This window comes from Ambystoma mexicanum, chromosome 13 (genome assembly GCF_040938575.1).
Source record: "Ambystoma mexicanum isolate Mex_15411 chromosome 13, UKY_AmexF1_1, whole genome shotgun sequence".
NCBI lineage: Eukaryota > Metazoa > Chordata > Amphibia > Caudata > Ambystomatidae > Ambystoma > Ambystoma mexicanum.
The window spans coordinates 515,975,361-515,994,847 of record NC_090938.1 but is presented as its reverse complement, the minus strand read 5'-3'; positions in this window follow the sequence as shown (position 1 = coordinate 515,994,847).

The window sequence follows — 19,487 nt, the reverse complement described above, 5'->3', positions numbered from 1 at the left end:
CAACACTTTTGCTCCACGTCACTACTCTACTTTCACTCTGCTGTCAAAAACTCTTCCGACATCTGCCGACTCCTCAAAGATTCAGATGCCCTTGGTCTCACTCATGGCCAGCTCTGTCAGAAGCTTTTACACTCTCCCCCCTGATGGCTACACGATCCTCTCCAAACTTAGAACCAATCGTCCAGGAGGTGGAGTAGCTCTAACCTTTCTGGGGTGGATCCCTGCTTCTGTCATTCATAAGCAGGCTGGTAGTGGCCCAAAATGTCGCCCTCAGAATTCCGACACTCAACATTTTTCTGACCCCCTTACAACACATATATATATGTGGGGGGTATGGGATATAATAGTAGTATGGGGGCTGCAGGGGGTCTACCCCCACATATGTATGTGGTGTAAAGGGGTTTTAAAGTTGTTTATTTTCCGGCCGTCTGAATTCTGGGGGTCATAATGATCACATAGATGTGCAGGCATACTGCACCTTTGAATACCTGGTCTGCTCTCCATCTCTCACGGCCTCTCTCTTACGGTGGCCAACATTATCAGGTCATCTGGCCAGGTTGCCCTTTTCCTCTCTGAGTGGGCCGACCTCTCCTCTTCTCTCCTTGCCTCTACCTCTCAACTTCTCCTCAGAGTCCTCAACATCCGTCTGAATGCTTCTAACCCTTCCACGGGGCTCTTTCGCAATATCTGTGACTTTCTCTCTCTATTTTACCCTCTGACTTGACACACTCTGCCTGGCACTCCCTCGATGTTCTCATCTCTTCAGATATCCCTCCCTCTAATCCTCTAACCACTCCTCTCTCTTGGACTGACCACATTTTGCTCTCCTCCCATCTGACGCACTCTGTCCCCCAAGTGAAGCCGATCCCAGCACTGCCACCTACCTTCTCGGTCATCCGGCCCAATAAGCATGTGTCAATGGAGGCTTTCGCCACTAATTCCTCTCCTGCTCCTAATCCTGCAGCTGACTCACACTCTGGCACAGCCCTCTCTAAACTGCATCTCTCTATCTCTAACACTCTTGATGGCCTTGCCCCTGTCACAAGGATCCTTTTGAAGCCTACCTCCAAGTGCAACTCTTGGTATGATTCGCTACCCTAAATCGCAAGTGCAGGGTGGCTGAGAGGAAGTGGAGGGCATCAGTGCATCCTCTGACAAACTGGCCTGCCACCTGCTCCAAAGGCAATACAGACTCTCTGTTCTGTCGAAGAAGAGAGCTTAAATCCAGACCCACGTCTCTGCAGCCTCTATCAACACGGCCTAACTCTTCAAAATCTGCAAGCAGCTGGCCAATTCTGCTGCAGTCTCCACCTCTCCTGTTCTCTCCCAGGGCCTCTGCATGGCATTGGCATCTCACTCCACCACTAAAACTCAGGACATCCTATCCTCTCTCTCCTCTCCCTCTACCTCTCTCGCCCCCTCTCTGGCTGCCTCTCCCTCTCCTCCTCTTTTCCCCTCTTTCCCTGTGTTCACTCCTGACAATGTTTCTAGACAATTCCAATCTATGAAAGTGTCATCCATGCAGGTGCTCCCCTGCTCATCCGGAGCTATCGAGAACCACATCAACACCCTCGCTCCAGACTTAGCCTATTTATGAAATCACTCTTTTGCCACTGGTACCATGCCCTACCCCTAAAGCACTCCCTTGTGCACACCCTCCTTAATAAGCCTTCTACCGATCCTTCCTCTCTGGCAAACTAACACCCAATCTCTATCACTCCTTTCCATGGAAAACTCCTGGAAAAGCTGGCCATCTCCCAGATTACTCTCCATACTGAATCTGTTGGTTATCTCCATGACCATCAGTCTGGCTTCAGAGCAGCCAGAAGCTCAAAAACTGCTCTCCTGAACACCGTGAAGACCTGATCTCTAATCTTGGCTGTAGCCTTCCGTCTGTCCTCATCCTTCTTGATCTTTCCTCTACTATCGACATGGTCAACCCCGCCATCCTGATTAATTGTCTCTGTGACAAACAGAACATCACGGATCAGGCACTAGACTGCTTGATCTCCTTCCTCCTGGATCGACCCTCACAGGTCCAACTTGGGTAATTTCTCTCCACCACCTCTCTCTCCACATGTGGTGTTCCTCAGGGCTCTAACCTCTCACCAGCCTCTCTTGGCCCTCTTCCTGCTCCTACCTGCAAGGCAAAAAACCCCGGGGTCATCTTCGACTCCACACTTTCCTTCTCTCCTCATATATCTGACGTCTCTAAGAAGTCACACTACCAGCTGCACCTCCTCAGAGGTATTCTTCCCTTCCTCTCCTTCCCCTAGAAGCTCACTGTCTCCCGAGCCCTGGTTCTCTCGAAGCTGGACTACTGTAACAGCCTCTATCTTAATCTGCCTGCCTCCACTCTCCGCCCTCTGCAACTCATCCAGAACAGAACTGCAAGACTTGTCCTTGGCCTCAAGCCCAGGGACCGTATCTCTCCAGGACTGAAATCTCTACACTGGCTCCCAGTGGCTGCGAGGATTAAGTTCAAAACCCTCTGCATTGTCCACAAGGCCTTCTGGGGCCTGGGGCCTAAATACCTTCAACTCTCTCTTCCTAAATATCTTCCTTCCTGAGCCCTTCGCTCATCCGTCTCCCACTCCCTCAGGGTAAGCCGCCTCTCGAAGCAACGAGCTGGGGGTAGATCTCTCTCCGCGGCAGGGGCCTCCCTCTGGAACAGACTTCCTGCCTCCCAGAAACTTGAGGAGAACCATCTCCGGTTCCGGAAGCACCTCAAAACCTTCCTCTTTGCTTCTGCTTTCTCTCTCCCTCTCCCCTGCTAAATTCTTCACTGAATCTGCAACTGGGCCACCCTCACCGACCTCGGTCCTGGGCCCAGCCACTCTCCACTTGCTCTGCCTCCCTGGCAACCCCTGCACTGCGGGACTGTCTCTGTATCCCTAAAGCCCCCCTTCCCAGCACTTGTCTGCACTTACCTTGCACTTGCCACCAGCTGGCCCTATTTATTTATTCTTTATTCTACTTACTTTGTACTGCACCTCCCCCCTCCCCTTCCCCTTGCACTTTTTCCCTTCCCCCTACCCCTGCACTTGTGCGGTCTGAATGACACCTGGCCTAGTAGGATCATTGTCTGTCTTCCCCTTGTTCCCCCCTCCCTGCCTCGTCGCGCCTTGAAACACTTGTGTATAGGTGCGTAACAAATGCCATATCCTATCATATCATATCATTATCACCCTGGCTTTTCAATGTTTACCTGGCACCTCTGGCCCACCTCATCTCTACCTTCTCTTCTAACTTTCAGTGTTATGCGACTGAGACTCAGCTCTCCTCTGCCTCCTCTCCTCTCTCGCTCATTCCTGACTGTCTATCCGCGATTCAGGAATGGTGCGACTCCAACAATCTCAGCCTTGATGCCAGTAGATTGAGATCCTTCTCATTGGGACCCCTGCTCCCGCCTTCCCTCTTTCACTCTGGCTGCCCTCCTTGGGCCCTGTCCCTGCTCCTTCCTGTGAGGCAAAAATCCTTGGTGTCATCTTCCGCTCCACTCTCTCCTTCTTTCCTCACATCATAGACCTCTCTAAGTAGTCCCACTACCAGTTGTACCTCCTTAGAGATATTCTTCATTTTTTCACTTTCCCCCAGAAACTCACTGGGCCTCATTACGAGTTCGAACGGTAGCCGTGCCTTCATTACAGGCACGACTACCGCCGAACTCGCATCCGTCACCGTCACCCGCGAATGGGCACTTACCGGCCCATTACGAGTTGAATGGGCACTTACCGGCCCATTACGAGTTGAATGGGCCGGTAAGTGCCCATTCGCGGGTGGCAGTAATCCCGTGCTCCTCATCCCCATTCTGCCCCATAGGGCAGAATGGAGATGGGAGAGGGAGCAAACAACGGGCCATTACGAGATGGCCCGTTGTTTGCTTCCTCTTCCCCTCGCGGGACCCGGTAAGCACGCCTGGTTTTCCCAGGTGTGCTTACCGTGTCCCGCGAGGGGACCTCGTAATGTGGCGGAATGGGTTGAACGGCGCCGTCACCTTTTACGGCACCGTTTAACCCGTTCCGCCAGGGTCGTAATGAGGCCCACTGTCTCCCGAGTGCTGGTTCTCTGTAGTCTGGACTACTGCACAAGCCTCTTTCTAAATCTACCTGCCTCTACTCTTCTCCCTCTACAACTAATCCAGAACAGGACTGCGAGACTTGTCCTTGGCCTCAAGCCCAGGGATCATATCTCTCCAGCCCTGAAATCTCTCCACTGGCTCCTGGTGGCTGCAAGGATCAAGTTCAAGACCCTCTGCATTGTACACAAGGCTTTCTGGGACAAGGGACCATGCTACATCCAACTCTATCTTCCTCAGCACTTCCTTTCTCGAGCCCTTCACTCAAACACCTCCAACTCTCTGAGCGTCAGATGCTCCTAAAGGCAGAGAGTGGGGGTAGATCTCTCTCCTCAGCTTGTGCCTCCCTCTAGAACAGCCTCTCTGACACTCTCAAACTTGAGCAGGAGCAGGAACACCTAAGGTTCCGGAAGCAACTCAAGACCTTCCTAACTGGTTAGCTGGCCACCATCTGACCCTTAATGGGCACCAGGCTCCAATACAACCAGTAGCCCCATGCACTGCCTCAGGGCTTACCGCGCACTTAGGGACTATATCTGCAACTCTACGGTCCCCTGCCCCCTTGCACTTACTCAAAGCCAGCAACCCTGGTGGCACTTACTTGAGCTTTGCCCTATTGCCCTTCCCACGCCCCTCCCCCTGGCACTTCTCCTCTCCCTTCCCCCCTTGCACTTGCACAAACTGAATGACATAAGGCCTATTAAGATTGTTTGGTTTGTCCCCACTTGTGTACAGGCGCATAGCATCTGCCTTGTGTGATGTAACACAAGAGTTCTACCCATTGACGCTGAAGATGGACTAGCCAAATCCATCTTTGCCAAATATGGGTAGCCGAATCCCCATGCCACTGATTGGTCCATTATGGTGAATACTAGAAAAGCGAAAGCTTGGTCCACTTTCTTTATCCAGTGTCTGGTGCACGGAGCTAGGAAGTGGAGTGGAATGCACCGTAAAAGAGTTGGTAAGGAGATTGTGGGAGACAGTGGCTGGGGCCTAGTGTGGGGCTAGGGGGCCTGGGGGATGGTGCGGTGGGGGTGTGCAGGCAGAGGGCATAATGCAAGGTTGGTCACAGGACAGGCAGGACAGGGGGCATAGCCCCCCATTAACTGAAGATACAGTAGGGATGGGTGGGCAAAGGACCCAGGCCTGCATAGTTAAACCACCCACAAGAGGGGACAGAGGAGACAGGGTTTAGGGGTGGGGATTCAACAAAATACTCTCTGACTGGTGAGGGTACAGAAGTGATTTGGCAGGTTGTACATCAGTTGAGTCACACAGATCGGAACATAGGCTTTGTGCATGCTATAGCGGGGAGCAATCACATCTCACTTGGAGGATGGGTAAGGTGCTCACTCAATCCTGAAACCACATATAGCAAATCATAACATGACAAAGCAAGGCATGAAAAAGTCATGAAAGACATCACAAAACATTAGAGGTCATAGCAATGCACGAAGCAGGGATAACAAGGCAAATAAAAACTAGCATTCTCGCCCATCCCCTACCACTTGCCTCTGCAGACCACTCCCATTTCACTGTCTTACTTTAGTACTGTCAAACTCCTCTCTGTCTCTTTCACTCTCTCTCTGTCTCTCTCTCTCTCGCTAACTCACTGGTCCTCACTTCAAGTTTGGTGGTAGCCTTGCCGGTAAAACTGACAGGCTGCTGCCAAACTGGCAAATTATTCTGGCCCCTGGCAATGGGAAATCCAGGGCCATTACAACCCTGGCGAACCCTGTATTTCTCCATTGCCAGGGGCTGGAAACTTTTACTCTCCGTTCCCATTTGAGCCCCGTAGGGGCTCACATGGGAATGGGGAGGCCAGATGCACCGGCACCATTGAGAATGGTGCCGGTGCATCCGACATGCTCTGCTCGCGGGTGCCGTTCCGCCCATGAGGTTTTGAAATGGAAAAATGGCCTGATAATCTTAACACCCTTTTAAATCTTGCTTTATGTTCTTGCATGCAGAAATGTGCAATGTTTAGAAACAGGCCAGCACAGTGTGGTGTGAAAAAAACAATCAGAGCCACAAATTATAAAATTGCTGATAGTGATTTTTCTGTGGTTTGGTGACTATTGAATGAGTTGGCCAGAATTATCTTTTTGCACATATTAGATTCCTGCGGACTACATGTCACCATTTTTAGACTAATCAAAAAGGCAGAAAAACGTTTGATACTTGTCACAGGGATCCCGACAGATCGAAGGTTTGCACAGAGAAAGAGCCAAGGCTCATTTGGACATCATTGTAAAATGGGATCACTTTGACTTTAACAGCAATTTTTTTCATAGGCTTTGTTACATATCTGGAATCTGTGGTGAATATTGTCACCATGAGAAATCATTTATTAGACACACCAAGGAGTATTCAATGATAGTATGCTTTCAAGTATCTGCAGTCTCTTGGCTGAAATAGCAACCTTCTAGTAACTTTAATTCTGTACCATCCATATATTTTGATAGGTTTCTGGAACTGTTTGCTATGATTAAGCTTGGTTTGAATTGTTTATCCAAATACTGAATCACCTAAATGTTCACGATATTTGAACTTGTAAGCGATTCAAGTAAGAGAGTTTGGGAAGAAAGATTCGCTTCGCTATACATAGGAGAACCTGGAGCTCTACTGCAGTAGCTGTGGATCTCTCAGAGAGAGAGGAACTAGGTAAGGGTTTTTGTGGCTTGCACATTTAATAATGAACAAGCCTCTTTCAGCTTTCAGCCAATTTCAGAACAAGAACTGGCCAAAGTCATCTCTAAGCTAAAAGCACTATTTTCAAGGGGATCCCTGTTTGCCTATTATTATAAAAGAATGCTCTCCTGTCCTTATTCCAGATTTGACAAAATTTGTCAACGCTTCCTTTGCACTTAACAAAGTCCCAGATAACATCAAAAATACATGGATTACACCTTTACTTAAAAAGCCTAACCTCTGCCCACTGACTGCTTCTAATTATAGACCAATCACAAACACACCCTTCTTACTGAAGATCCTGGATAGGGTGGCCTATAATCAGATCTCCATCTTTTTGGAGGAGAATCATATCTACCATGAATATCAGTCTGGCTTTCCGCATGAACCACGGCACTTAAGTCCCATCTACTGCATAGAATGGATGGGGGTCCTATATCACTCTTAATGATTCTTGACTTGTCCACCAGGTTAAAGATGAATGCCAACTTTTCCCAAGATGCAGTAGACTGGATTCATTCTTTCCTTGAGGGGAGGAAAGTTAGAGTATCCAGCGATAGTGCTGAAGCCAAACCTACCACGCTTATGTATGGTGTTCCACAGGGAGCCTGTGTGTCGCCCTGCTTTTATAACATCTTTATGATCCCCTTCTTCCAGATGCTGGAAACTGAGGGGATTATATTTGCAATTTATGCAGACGACACACAGTGCGTTATCTTTATATCAGGATCCCATGCGGAGGACGAAAGGCGCATTAATGAAATCTACAAAAAAATCCATTATTGGATGGTGGTAAATGGTTTAGCTATCAATAGCTCAGAAACTGAGCTTTTATTAATTGGATCGGAGAACAAACTCGAGAAGCTAGGACCCAGTTATAAGATATTCTCTATAGATAACTGTAAAATAGATCTCATGAGCAAAGTTAAAACGCTTGGCAATTATCTAGACAAGAATCTGAACATGAAGGCACAGGTGAACAGCCTTGTCTCTTCAGCCTGTTATTTCATCCAGCTGTTCCGATGCCTCAGAACTTTAGTGTCAGAAAAAATTCTGAAACATTGGCAAGGGCCATCATTGGAGCAAAGATCGATTATTGCTGTAGTCTTTTGGTAGGCCTGCCGTTATCGAATCTCCATCGACTCCAGGTCCTACAGAATGGAGCAGGTAGAATTGTGAAATGTCTGGCAAGAAGAGACCGTGGGCCTCATTACACGGTAGGCGGTAGGGGTTTACCGGTACCGGTAAGGGCACCGGTACCGGTAAACCCCTACCGTCTTACTACGAGTTCCCTTTGCGGGACCCGACTTTAACGGCTGGTTTTACCAGCCGTTAAAGTAGGGTGCCGCAAAGGGACCTCGGAGCTAATTACGGTACCGCAATTTGTGGTACCGTAATTAGCACCTTCCCCATTCCCATTATGCCCTACGGGGGCAAAAATGGGAATGGCGAAGGGCCTTGGTGAATGGGGAATTACCGCCCCCGCTCACCTTGGAGTAGGGCGGTAATTCCGCCATCCACCAAGGCGGACTAGGTACGGTACCGGCGGCAACCATGGCCCCATGTGTTGGATGCACGCAGAAGTTTGCACTGGCTGCCTGTTCAGGCTAGGATCTCCATAAATGTGTACACGGAACCATGCCTTCTTATCTTAAACAAATTATCAATCCAAAGAAAAACACCAGAACTCTCAGATCGGATGAAACTAATAACCTCATTGTTCCCTGCTTTGAAACTAAGAAACCGAGGGATGCTGCCTTTATATCGGCAGCTCCCCAGAAATGGAATTCTCTTTCGTCTACATTGAGGCTTACAGCATCCACTGAGGTTTTTATGAAAGGGCTTAAAACTGCTCTCTTCTCATCGATCATTATTGTGATCATACATGTGCTATGTATTATCATCCTGTTTCTCGCTGGCCGGGCCACCAGTCTTTTCTGTTTTTTGTTAGTTCTGTTTAAGTCCTGTTCTTTAGCACCCTAAGCCTTAGGGTACCTGGTGCGCTATACAAATCCCAAACATAAACATGAACAACATAAACATAATATATTTACAAAGAGAGAGAAAATGGAGAACCATTTAAAAGGAAAGGAAGCATTAGGTGTCTGTTGTTGTTTAAAAATGGGAGCCTTTTATTTGTATTTCTATGTAAGGCCTTTTGAACTTTGAAAGAGCACATCATGACATGTTGTGCATTTAATGTTATGGGAAAGTACTTGTGCAGGGTGATTTTAGGCAATTCTCAACAAAATATAACCTTATTTTTTATTTTTGCAAACACCATTTAAAAACAATCTGCATTCCACAGATGGAATTGTTTTCAGAGATTTCCATTCCTCAGCCAGGCATTTCAACAATTTACTTAGCATACATGCACTCGGACTTCCTGATTGAACATGCACCCGCACACAAGCAGTTGAGTTGAATTTATTTGCCACAGCTTTGGGGAACAGAAAATAATGTAGGGATGCTGTGAGAATTATTGTAGGTGGTGCTGATCACAGGCAGCGGGCATTAGTGGCAGGTTGATTGACTGTGTGACACAACACAACACCTTTTTAAGTACACTCGGTGGGCAGTAGAAAGGAGAAGTAATTTGCGCTGGCCCAGCATGTTTGAACGCTCACACGTAAACAAAAAACAAGCGGCTGAATTGTTTTTGGGGTAACAGAAAATGAGGGGGCTATGAACATTGTTGGAGGAGATGGTGATCAGGCACTAGTGGCAGGGTGATTGGCTATAGGATGCAATACACCACCTGCTTGAGCACAGTGGGTGAGCAGTGGGGCGAAGAAGGAATTTCTGCTGGTCCAACTTGTTTGAAAAGTCATTCTAACAGAAAATGCAAGCAGTTCAATTGTTTTGAGGTAAACAAAACAATAATTGTGAGTGCTGTGAAAATTGTTGGAGGTGGTGCTGATCAAATGTGGTAGGCGTTAGTGGCAGGTTGGTTGGCCACGCGAAGCAGCACATCACATGCTAGCTGAGAGAGCAGTAGGGCAGGGGAGGAATTTGAGCTGGGATTGTTTGAATGGGCACAATAGCAGCTGTTGACTCGTTTTGGGGAACTCAAAACAATTGAGATTGATGTGAAAATTGCTGGAGGTAGTGATGGTCACAGGCAGTCAGCATTAATGGCAGGGTGACTGACTTTGTAACGCAACACCCCCTGCTTGATATCAGTAGGATTATTGAGAATCTTGATTTAGCATGTTTGAACATTTTTACTTCTTTCAGTATTTGAGTTATGGTAGGTTCGAGAACATACATCATTGCTACAGCACTACATTCATTTTGAAAAAACAGTGATAACCAGGGTCTTTGTTGCTTGAGGAAAAAAGCAACACCAATTAGGATGTCCTCAGAGCCCAAGGTCAAATCTGGGAAGCAGAGAGGATGGCGCCATGGAAATATCACCTGGCTCACTGCAGAAACAATAGATTCTACAATTGATGGGGATGCATCAACCCTGGGTTTTTGCAATGCACAACCTCAGTCACCTACCTCAAGTTGTACATCCACCACTGCTACAACAAGAACTCTGACCATTCAAATTCTGATTGTGGCGATGGTTATTTGTTCTTCCAATGTCATCTCTCACGTAACTGATTTTGCCACTTCAGTACCGCAAACCCAAATCACAACTTCCCTAATATCAGAGTCTGGCACAAGATGGGATGTGTCTCAACCGCCTTTGTTGCAACAGACCCGTGCACGCATCTATGTTCTGCAGAGGTCTGTTGAGGTGCCAGCAGTAGAGACTGCTACTGACTCTGTGGCAGAAGAAGGAGATGTTCTTGAGGGTTTTTGGATTTGCAGCATTCAACAGAAGTAGGTCAGGGACAGCAGAGCCATGTCCAATCGCCCAAGTTGGAGGAGCAAGCTGTTTCTTAACCTAGCAGCATCTCCCACCATTTCCACTCTTTTGGCCTCTGATTTCAATGATGTAAATGTTGGTGATGGGGATCAAGGTGTTGATGATGATGACTGGGATGTTGACTATAGCCCCTCTTCTCATATCATGACTAACCTTGGATCCATCAGATTTCTTCTAATGGCCGTCAGGATCAGCTTCAGAACTTATAATGTCTTTGGGCTGCACAGAGTTGAGAAGAGATAGGTTCCCCTGCAGATGGGGCGCTGAATAGGGGAACTCCTCTGGGGTAGAAACCCCACACCACAGCAGACAAAAATGGAGAGGTGAGTCTCTGAAGAATCAGAACAATGCTGGAGAGTAGGCAGGCAGGGAATCCATGGATATACAATTCTGGAGAGCAGGATAACAGCGAAACATAAACAGGAAGGAGCAAGAAGCATTCAGGAAGGAACACAAAAAGAACAGGAAAAGGGATTCAGAAGAACTTACACCAGGGTAGCGTCCATCAACAAGGAAGATTTGTTGCGATGTGCTGATCACTATCCTGATCAGAATTTGAAGCATCTATGGTGCCCTAGCGGACATGGGGGTGGCCACCTTGAAAAGAGCTAGACAGTTAACTATGTCTTAGCATCAAGGTGTAACGGGCCCGGAACATTCCACGATATCGGGAAATCATAACATCTCATATGAGAACTCTGGGAGAGGATGTTATGGCTGCAAGCAGTGACACTGAGGCCAACCCAGCTGTGGCCTAGGGGGATTGTTTGAGGAGCAAACACAGCCTTAAAGGGCACCTACTACCAGCAAAACCCTTGCATGGGTTTAGAGTGTAGAAATGCTACCACAAAGCAGTCATTCTGTGTACACACTCTTTGTGACACCTAAGAGATCCTGAGGTAGCAGTGGTGCACAGCAATCAATGACAGAACCTAAGACAGCATCACAACCTCTTGTACCTGTATGTCTTGTGAACTGTCATGTTCCCTCTTCTTCTGTCTCTGCTCAACAGCCAATTACACTTACTGTGATTTTATGGTGCATATATATAGTGTAGAATTTTTTTTTTGAAGGTCAAGAGCATCTTGCCACTGGCACTCTGTGCAGAAAATATGTATCCCTTGGGAAGGCACGGCCAATCTTAAAACATTATCATTACTGGCCCATATAATGACATCAGGCACAAGAGTGGGATCAATATGCTACACAGCAGACCCAAATGAGCCAGTGAACACTCATCAGCATGCTGGGACTGCCACATGTGTTGAATACATAACTGCGAGTTGTGTCAGACCTGCGGCAAACTAGAAGGCTTGCCAGTGCCATCAGCAGAGTCATTTGATGATAACTATCTATACGTACACATGTTTAATGCTAGATTGGAGATCATGCTGGCATTACAGTTCCTGCTATACATTTCTGTTGAAAACAAAGGCTTCTCGAGGTGATGACAAGAGCTGATGCCTGTTGGCAAATTCCTAGGCGGACATACTTTTAGTGCAAGGCTGTACGGGCATTGTATGCTGCAGTAGTTTCTGTGGTGCGAAAGATGTTGGACAGGTCAGAGGGTGGGAAAGTCCACTTTACTAGGGATATCTGGACAAGAAGGCAAAACATTAATTACATGGCTGTAACAGTGTATTGGCTCACCATCCCCTCTCATGGTGTCCAAGTAAAGTCAACTGAGCAGCTGAATGCTGACCACCAGCAAGCACCTTTGTGTATGCAAGGTTTCGATGTTAGGAGCCACACAGAAGCAGACATCTGGGATAAAGTGAATTCCTCTTCACCCTGGGTCAGTGTAGCTAATGCACCATGAGCCTCATTATGCAGTAGGTGGTAAGGGATTACCGGCATCGGTAAGGACACTGGTGCCGGTAATCCCTTACCACCCTATTCCGAGGTCCCTTAGCGGGTCCCTTCCTTAATGCCTGGTCTGACCAGGTGTTAAGGATGGGACCCGTTAAGGGACTTCAGAGCTAATAGCGGTACCGCAAATTGCGGTATCGTTATTAGCTCCATCCCCATTGAGCCCTATGGGGGCTCAAATGGGAATAGGGAATGGTTCCCGGAATGGGGACTTACCGGGTCCTCCAAGGTTGGAATGACCTGGTAAGTCCCTATTTCGGGAACCCGGACCCCGAATGCGGTAAGGGGGTAGCATGGTGCTAATAGCACCATGGCTACCTCCTACCTCGTAATGAGGCCACATGTCTGCTATTTGCTATTGCCATTTGAGGAAGTATGTGGACCAAGGCTCTGTGTCACTGAGGTTCTTCAACTTCTCACATCCTTCATCCTTGAAATTAATGTGTGCAAAATAGCAGCAAAACATGATAACATGGGTCAGTGAGACATGTGCAGCTGGTGAGGGAACTACTGAAAATAGTTCAGCATGTCTCACATATGAAATCAATGAAATAAACCATTAAGGGGCCGATTCATGGAACAAACGTGCGCCGAAAATCTTCGCGCAAGCATGCGCAAGCATGCGCAAGCGGAAAAAAACAGGCGCACGCGCACGCGTGCGATTCATGGAAGTCCCTGCTCGTGTTCACCGCGGGATGTGCGCCAAACCCGTGCATGGCACACAAGTCACTGCAACATCGCGAAAGGCGTGCGCGACGCACACAGTGAAAGCGCACAACCTCAGCGCACACACCAGAAAGTGGGCGGGACATGGGGCGTAACGCGCGGAATGGGGAACAACACGCGAAAATAAGGGCGTAACTGGGGATGTACTGCAGGGAAGCAGACGGAACGCCCACACGCACTCGAACCACACGTATTCATGGAATCGAATAGGGCAAAGCCACGCACAGCCAAAGACACGCACAAGCTGAAACACGGCCGCCACACGGAGGCAGGCGGTAGAGTCCCAGCGCATCAAAAAAGTGGCGCGCGGGAAGTTAAATACGCGATTGAGCGGGGTACGTGGATTTCAGGGGTGCGCGAGAAATTCTACACGCGATTGGCCTGGGTACGTGTATTACAGGGGTGCGCGAGAAAATCTACACGCGATTGGCCTGGGTACGTGGATTTCAGGGGTGCGCGAGAAATGCTACACGCGATTGGCCTGGGTACGTGTATTACAGGGGTGCGCGAGAAAATCTACACGCGATTGGCCTGGGTACGTGGATTTCAGGGGTGCGCGAGAAATGCTACACGCGATTGGCCTGGGTACGTGTATTACAGGGGTGCGCGAGAAAATCTACACGCGATTGGCCTGGGTACGTGTATTACAGGGGTGAGCGAGAAAATCTACACGCGATTGGCTGGGTGGCTGGGTACCTGGATTTCAGGGGTGCGCGAGAAATGCTACACGCGATTGGCCTGGGTACGTGTATTCCGGGGGTGCGCGAGAAATTCTACACGCGATTGGCCTGGGTACGTGTATTACAGGGGTGCGCGAGAAATCCTACACGCGATTGGGCCTGTGCGAGTGGGGCAGTGTATTACGTGGGTGTGCGGGAAGTTGAAGAGGTGAATTGCCAGTGTGGGTCCTCCCAGGTCTCCCCTCTACCCCCGTCCACGACCTCTGCAGGCAGCCCACACCACAGGGGACTACCCTGCACCCCTGGTCATGTCCCGCAGGCAGCCCATCCACCATGGGCATGCCCCCCAGCCAAGCCACATGTCCCCTTGCACCCCCACCCCCCAGCACCGTGGGGCACCTGCCAGCAGGCCCCCAACCATGTCCCACTCATGTCCCCTTGCACCCCCACCCCCCAGCACTGTGGGGCACCTGCCAGCAGGCCCCCAACCATGTCCCCTTGCACCCCCACCCCCCAGCAGGCCCCAACTCATGTCCCCCAGCACCCCCACCCCCCAGCACTGTGGGGCACCTGCCAGCAGGCCCCCAACCATGTCCCCTTGCACCCCCACCCCCCAGCAGGCCCCAACTCATGTCCCCCTGCACCCCCACCCCCCAGCACTGTGGGGCACCTGCCAGCAGGCCCCCAACCATGTCTCCCACCACCCCCACCCCTCCAGTCACCAGGGGCAGCCTCCACAAGGCCCCCACCCATGTCTCCCACCACCCCCACCCCCCAGTCACCAGGGGCAGCCTCCACAAGGCCACCACCCATGTCTCCCACCACCCCCACCCCCCAGTCACCAGGGGCAGCCTCCACAAGGCCCCCACCCATGTCTCCCACCACCCCCACCCCCCAGTCACCAGGGGCAGCCTCCACAAGGCCCCCACCCATGTCTCCCACCACCCCCACCCCCCAGTCACCAGGGGCAGCCTCCACCAGGCCCCCACCCATGTCTCCCACCACCCCCACCCCTCCAGTCACCAGGGGCAGCCTCCACCAGGCCCCCACCCATGTCTCCCACCACCCCCACCCCTCCAGTCACCAGGGGCAGCCTCCACCAGGCCCCCACCCATGTCTCCCACCACCCCCACCCCTCCAGTCACCAGGGGCAGCCTCCACCATGCCCCCAACCATGTCTCCCACCACCCCCACCCCCCAGCAGGCCCCCACTCATGTCCCCTTGCACCCTCACCCCCCAGCACTGTGGGGCACCTGCCAGCAGGCCCCCAACCATGTCCCCTTGCACCCCCACCCCCCAGCAGGCCCCCACTCATGTCCCCCTGCACCCCCACCCCCCAGCACTGTGGGGCACCTGCCAGCAGGCCCCCAACCATGTCCCACTCATGTCCCCTTGCACCCCCACCCCCCAGCAGGCCCCCACTCATGTCCCCTTGCACCCCCACCCCCCAGCACTGTGGGGCACCTGCCAGCAGGCCCCCAACCATGTCCCACTCATGTCCCCTTGCACCCCCACCCCCCAGCAGGCCCCCACTCATGTCCCCTTGCACCCCCACCCCCCAGCACAGTGGGGCACCTGCCAGCAGGCCCCCAACCATGTCCCACTCATGTCCCCTTGCACCCCCACCCCTCCAGTCACCAGGGACAGCCTCCACCAGGCCCCCACTCATGTCCCCCTGCACCCCCACCCCCCAGCACTGTGGGGCACCTGCCAGCAGGCCCCCAACCATGTCCCACTCATGTCCCCTTGCATCCCCACCCCCCAGCACTGTGGGGCACCTGCCAGCAGGCCCCCAACCATGTCCCCTTGCACCCCCACCCCCCAGCAGGCCCCCACTCATGTCCCCCTGCACCCCCACCCCCCAGCACTGTGGGGCACCTGCCAGCAGGCCCCCAACCATGTCTCCCACCACCCCCACCCCTCCAGTCACCAGGGGCAGCCTCCACAAGGCCCCCACCCATGTCTCCCACCACCCCCACCCCCAGTCACCAGGGGCAGCCTCCACAAGGCCCCCACCCATGTCTCACACCACCCCCACCCCCCAGTCACCAGGGGCAGCCTCCACAAGGCCCCCACCCATGTCTCCCACCACCCCCACCCCCCAGTCACCAGGGGCAGCCTCCACAAGGCCCCCACCCATGTCTCCCACCACCCCCACCCCCCAGTCACCAGGGGCAGCCTCCACAAGGCCCCCACCCATGTCTCCCACCACCCCCACCCCCCAGTCACCAGGGGCAGCCTCCACAAGGCCCCCACCCATGTCTCACACCACCCCCACCCCCCAGTCACCAGGGGCAGCCTCCACCAGGCCCCCACCCATGTCTCCCACCACCCCCACCCCTCCAGTCACCAGGGGCTGCCTCCACCAGGCCCCCACCCATGTCTCCCACCACCCCCACCCCTCCAGTCACCAGGGGCAGCCTCCACCAGGCCCCCACCCATGTCTCCCACCACCCCCACCCCTCCAGTCACCAGGGGCCGCCTCCACCAGGCCCCCACTCATGTCCCCTTGCACCCCCACCCCCCAGCACTGTGGGGCACCTGCCAGCAGGACCCCAACCATGTCCCACTCATGTCCCCTTGCACCCCCACCCCCCAGCACTGTGGGGCACCTGCCAGCAGGCCCCCAACCATGTCCCCTTGCACCCCCACCCCCCAGCAGGCCCCCACTCATGTCCCCCTGCACCCCCACCCCCCAGCACTGTGGGGCACCTGCCAGCAGGCCCCCAACCATGTCCCACTCATGTCCCCTTGCACCCCCACCCCCCAGCAGGCCCCCACTCATGTCCCCTTGCACCCCCACCCCCCAGCAGGCCCCCACTCATGTCCCCCTGCACCCCCACCCCCCAGCACTGTGGGGCACCTGCCAGCAGGCCCCCAACCATGTCCCACTCATGTCCCCTTGCACCCCCACCCCCCAGCAGGCCCCCACTCATGTCCCCCTGCACCCCCACCCCCCAGCACTGTGGGGCACCAGCCAGCAGGCCCCCAACCATGTCCCACTCATGCCCCTTGCACCCCCACTCCCCAGAAGGCCCCCACTCATGTCCCCTTGCACCCCCACCCCCCAGCACTGTGGGGCACCTGCCAGCAGGCCCCCAACCATGTCCCACTCATGTCCCCTTGCACCCCCACCCCTCCAGTCACCAGGGGCAGCCTCCACCAGGCCCCCACTCATGTCCCCCTGCACCCCCACCCCCCAGCACTGTGGGGCACCTGCCAGCAGGCCCCCAACCATGTCCCCTTGCACCCCCACCCCCCAGCAGGCCCCCACTCATGTCCCCCTGCACCCCCACCCCCCAGCACTGTGGGGCACCTGCCAGCAGGCCCCCAACCATGTCTCCCAGCACCTCCACCCCCAGTCACCAGGGGCAGCCTCCACCAGGCCCCCACCCATGTCTCCCACCACCCCCACCCCGCCAGTCACCAGGGGCAGCCTCCACCAGGCCCCCACTCATGTCCCCCTGCACCCCCACCCCCCAGCACTGTGGGGCACCTGCCAGCAGGCCCCCAACCATGTCCCCTTGCACCCCCACCCCCCAGCAGGCCCCCACTCATGTCCCCCTGCACCCCCACCCCCCAGCACTGTGGGGCACCTGCCAGCAGGCCCCCAACCATGTCCCACTCATGTCCCCTTGCACCCCCACCCCCCAGCAGGCCCCCACTCATGTCCCCTTGCACCCCCACCCCCCTGCAGGCCCCCACTCATGTCCCCCTGCCCCCAGGTCCTGACGAAACGCAATCATGGCAGTAATGGGCAGCATACCCAGCACAAACACCCAGCCAAGGATTGCATCCACCCACATAGTAGATGCAATTACATGATACAACCCCAATGGCAAGTATGTAAATGAACACATGTCCGTCACACACACATACACAATGGGTGCAAGTGAATGTCAAAACCCATATCATGACATGCATGAAACCAATGAGAAAATACCACAAATGTAAGTAATAAATATATGTATTAAAGATGAAAATGAAGTAAAGAAATAAAACACACAACAATGGGGATGACAAAACAAATGGTCCATGTCCGAGAACTAATAGAAAAAATCAAAAAACAAAGGAATCCAAAAACTAATGTAGTCCAAAGCAAAATAATGGGGGGAAAAAATAAGGAAAAACCATTGCCTCATGGTGGACACAAATATAAATCCAACAAATGTTTTCCAAACATCAAACTATGTACAAGAATATCCCAGGGTCCATGAGCCCAACACCATAAATGAAACCTACTACTACTAACTAATAATAAAAATATATACAGAAAAGTGGCCATTGTCCGAGCGGTCCAAAAAAAACTTAAAAAATAAAGGAAACCTAACACTAACTAACTAAAGAACTATATACAATGGCAGCGGGCAAGTCCTGCGGCTCACTCTGTGATGTTGCCGGCCAGGGCATCATCGAACTCCATGTCGATGTCCCGGAGGCGGGACTCTGTCCTGCCCCCGAGGTCTCGCAGGGACAACCCCGTGTCCACCTCAAACTCCCTGCGAGCTTCCTCGAGGCACTCAGCCCGCCTCAACGCCCGACGCATGGAGAACTCCGCCCTGACCATGGTGAGCCGCTCCTCTTCCGCCCGCTGCCGCTCCGCACCTATCCGCTGGACCAACTGCTCCCACACGGAAGACACTGCCATCCCAGGGTTCTCCTGCCCTCCGGCCGATGCCTGCCCCTCTGATCTTGATGGCCCCGAGCCATGATGCCTCCCACGTCGAGCCTGCTGCTGCCTCCGACGCCACTGCCTCTGCCAGCACGACGGCATCCAGGCTGATGGAATATACCGATGCCGTCGTGCACGTGCCCTGCCAGATGATGCCGGCACATCCTCCATCTGCAGGGGGACAGTTGCTGGTGTGTCCACCCCTGCTGGACCTTCGACTCCCGACTGTGGCAGGGATGGGGTCCCCACCGAGCTGGCTGCGTTGGTCGGGGCAGGTCCACAGGGGGCCTTGGTGGCATCTGGGCCGGAAGACGGCATGGAGCACGACTAGCGCATAGCCTCCACAGAGGAGGAGAGGGTCACCAGAAGGCCACACACATGTAGGAAACCCCCAACCATGGCGGCTCCCAAATGGTTCACGTACGCACGGTGCTCTTCGTTATGATGTGCATGCTCCTCCCGGGAAGCATGCACCTCATCACGAATGCCAGCCGTGCGCAACGCGACACCAATCAGGACCCTCTCCACACGGCCAGGGGTCCCCTCGTCCGCAGGTAGAGGAGTGTCAGATGACATGGACATCTCCCCTACCTGCGGACGGGCCTGGGATGGGGTATCCCTGCTGGTGCATGGTGGTGCAGTCACAGTGTCAGGGACAGTGACATGCACAGGCACCTCCACAGCGACCTGTGCTGCCTCCTGCCCCTGGCCCTGGACTGCACCACTTGCACCAGCGGGGATGCCCCCACCAGGCCCCATGTGTGGCTCAGTAGCGGCCTCCTCCCCCTCTGTGGAAACCACCAACCTGGATGTCTCCACGCCGTCTTCCGCCGGTGCAAGCCCCTGTGGGGGCTCACCCACCCCTTCCGCTGCAGCCGTGGCGGCATCCCCGC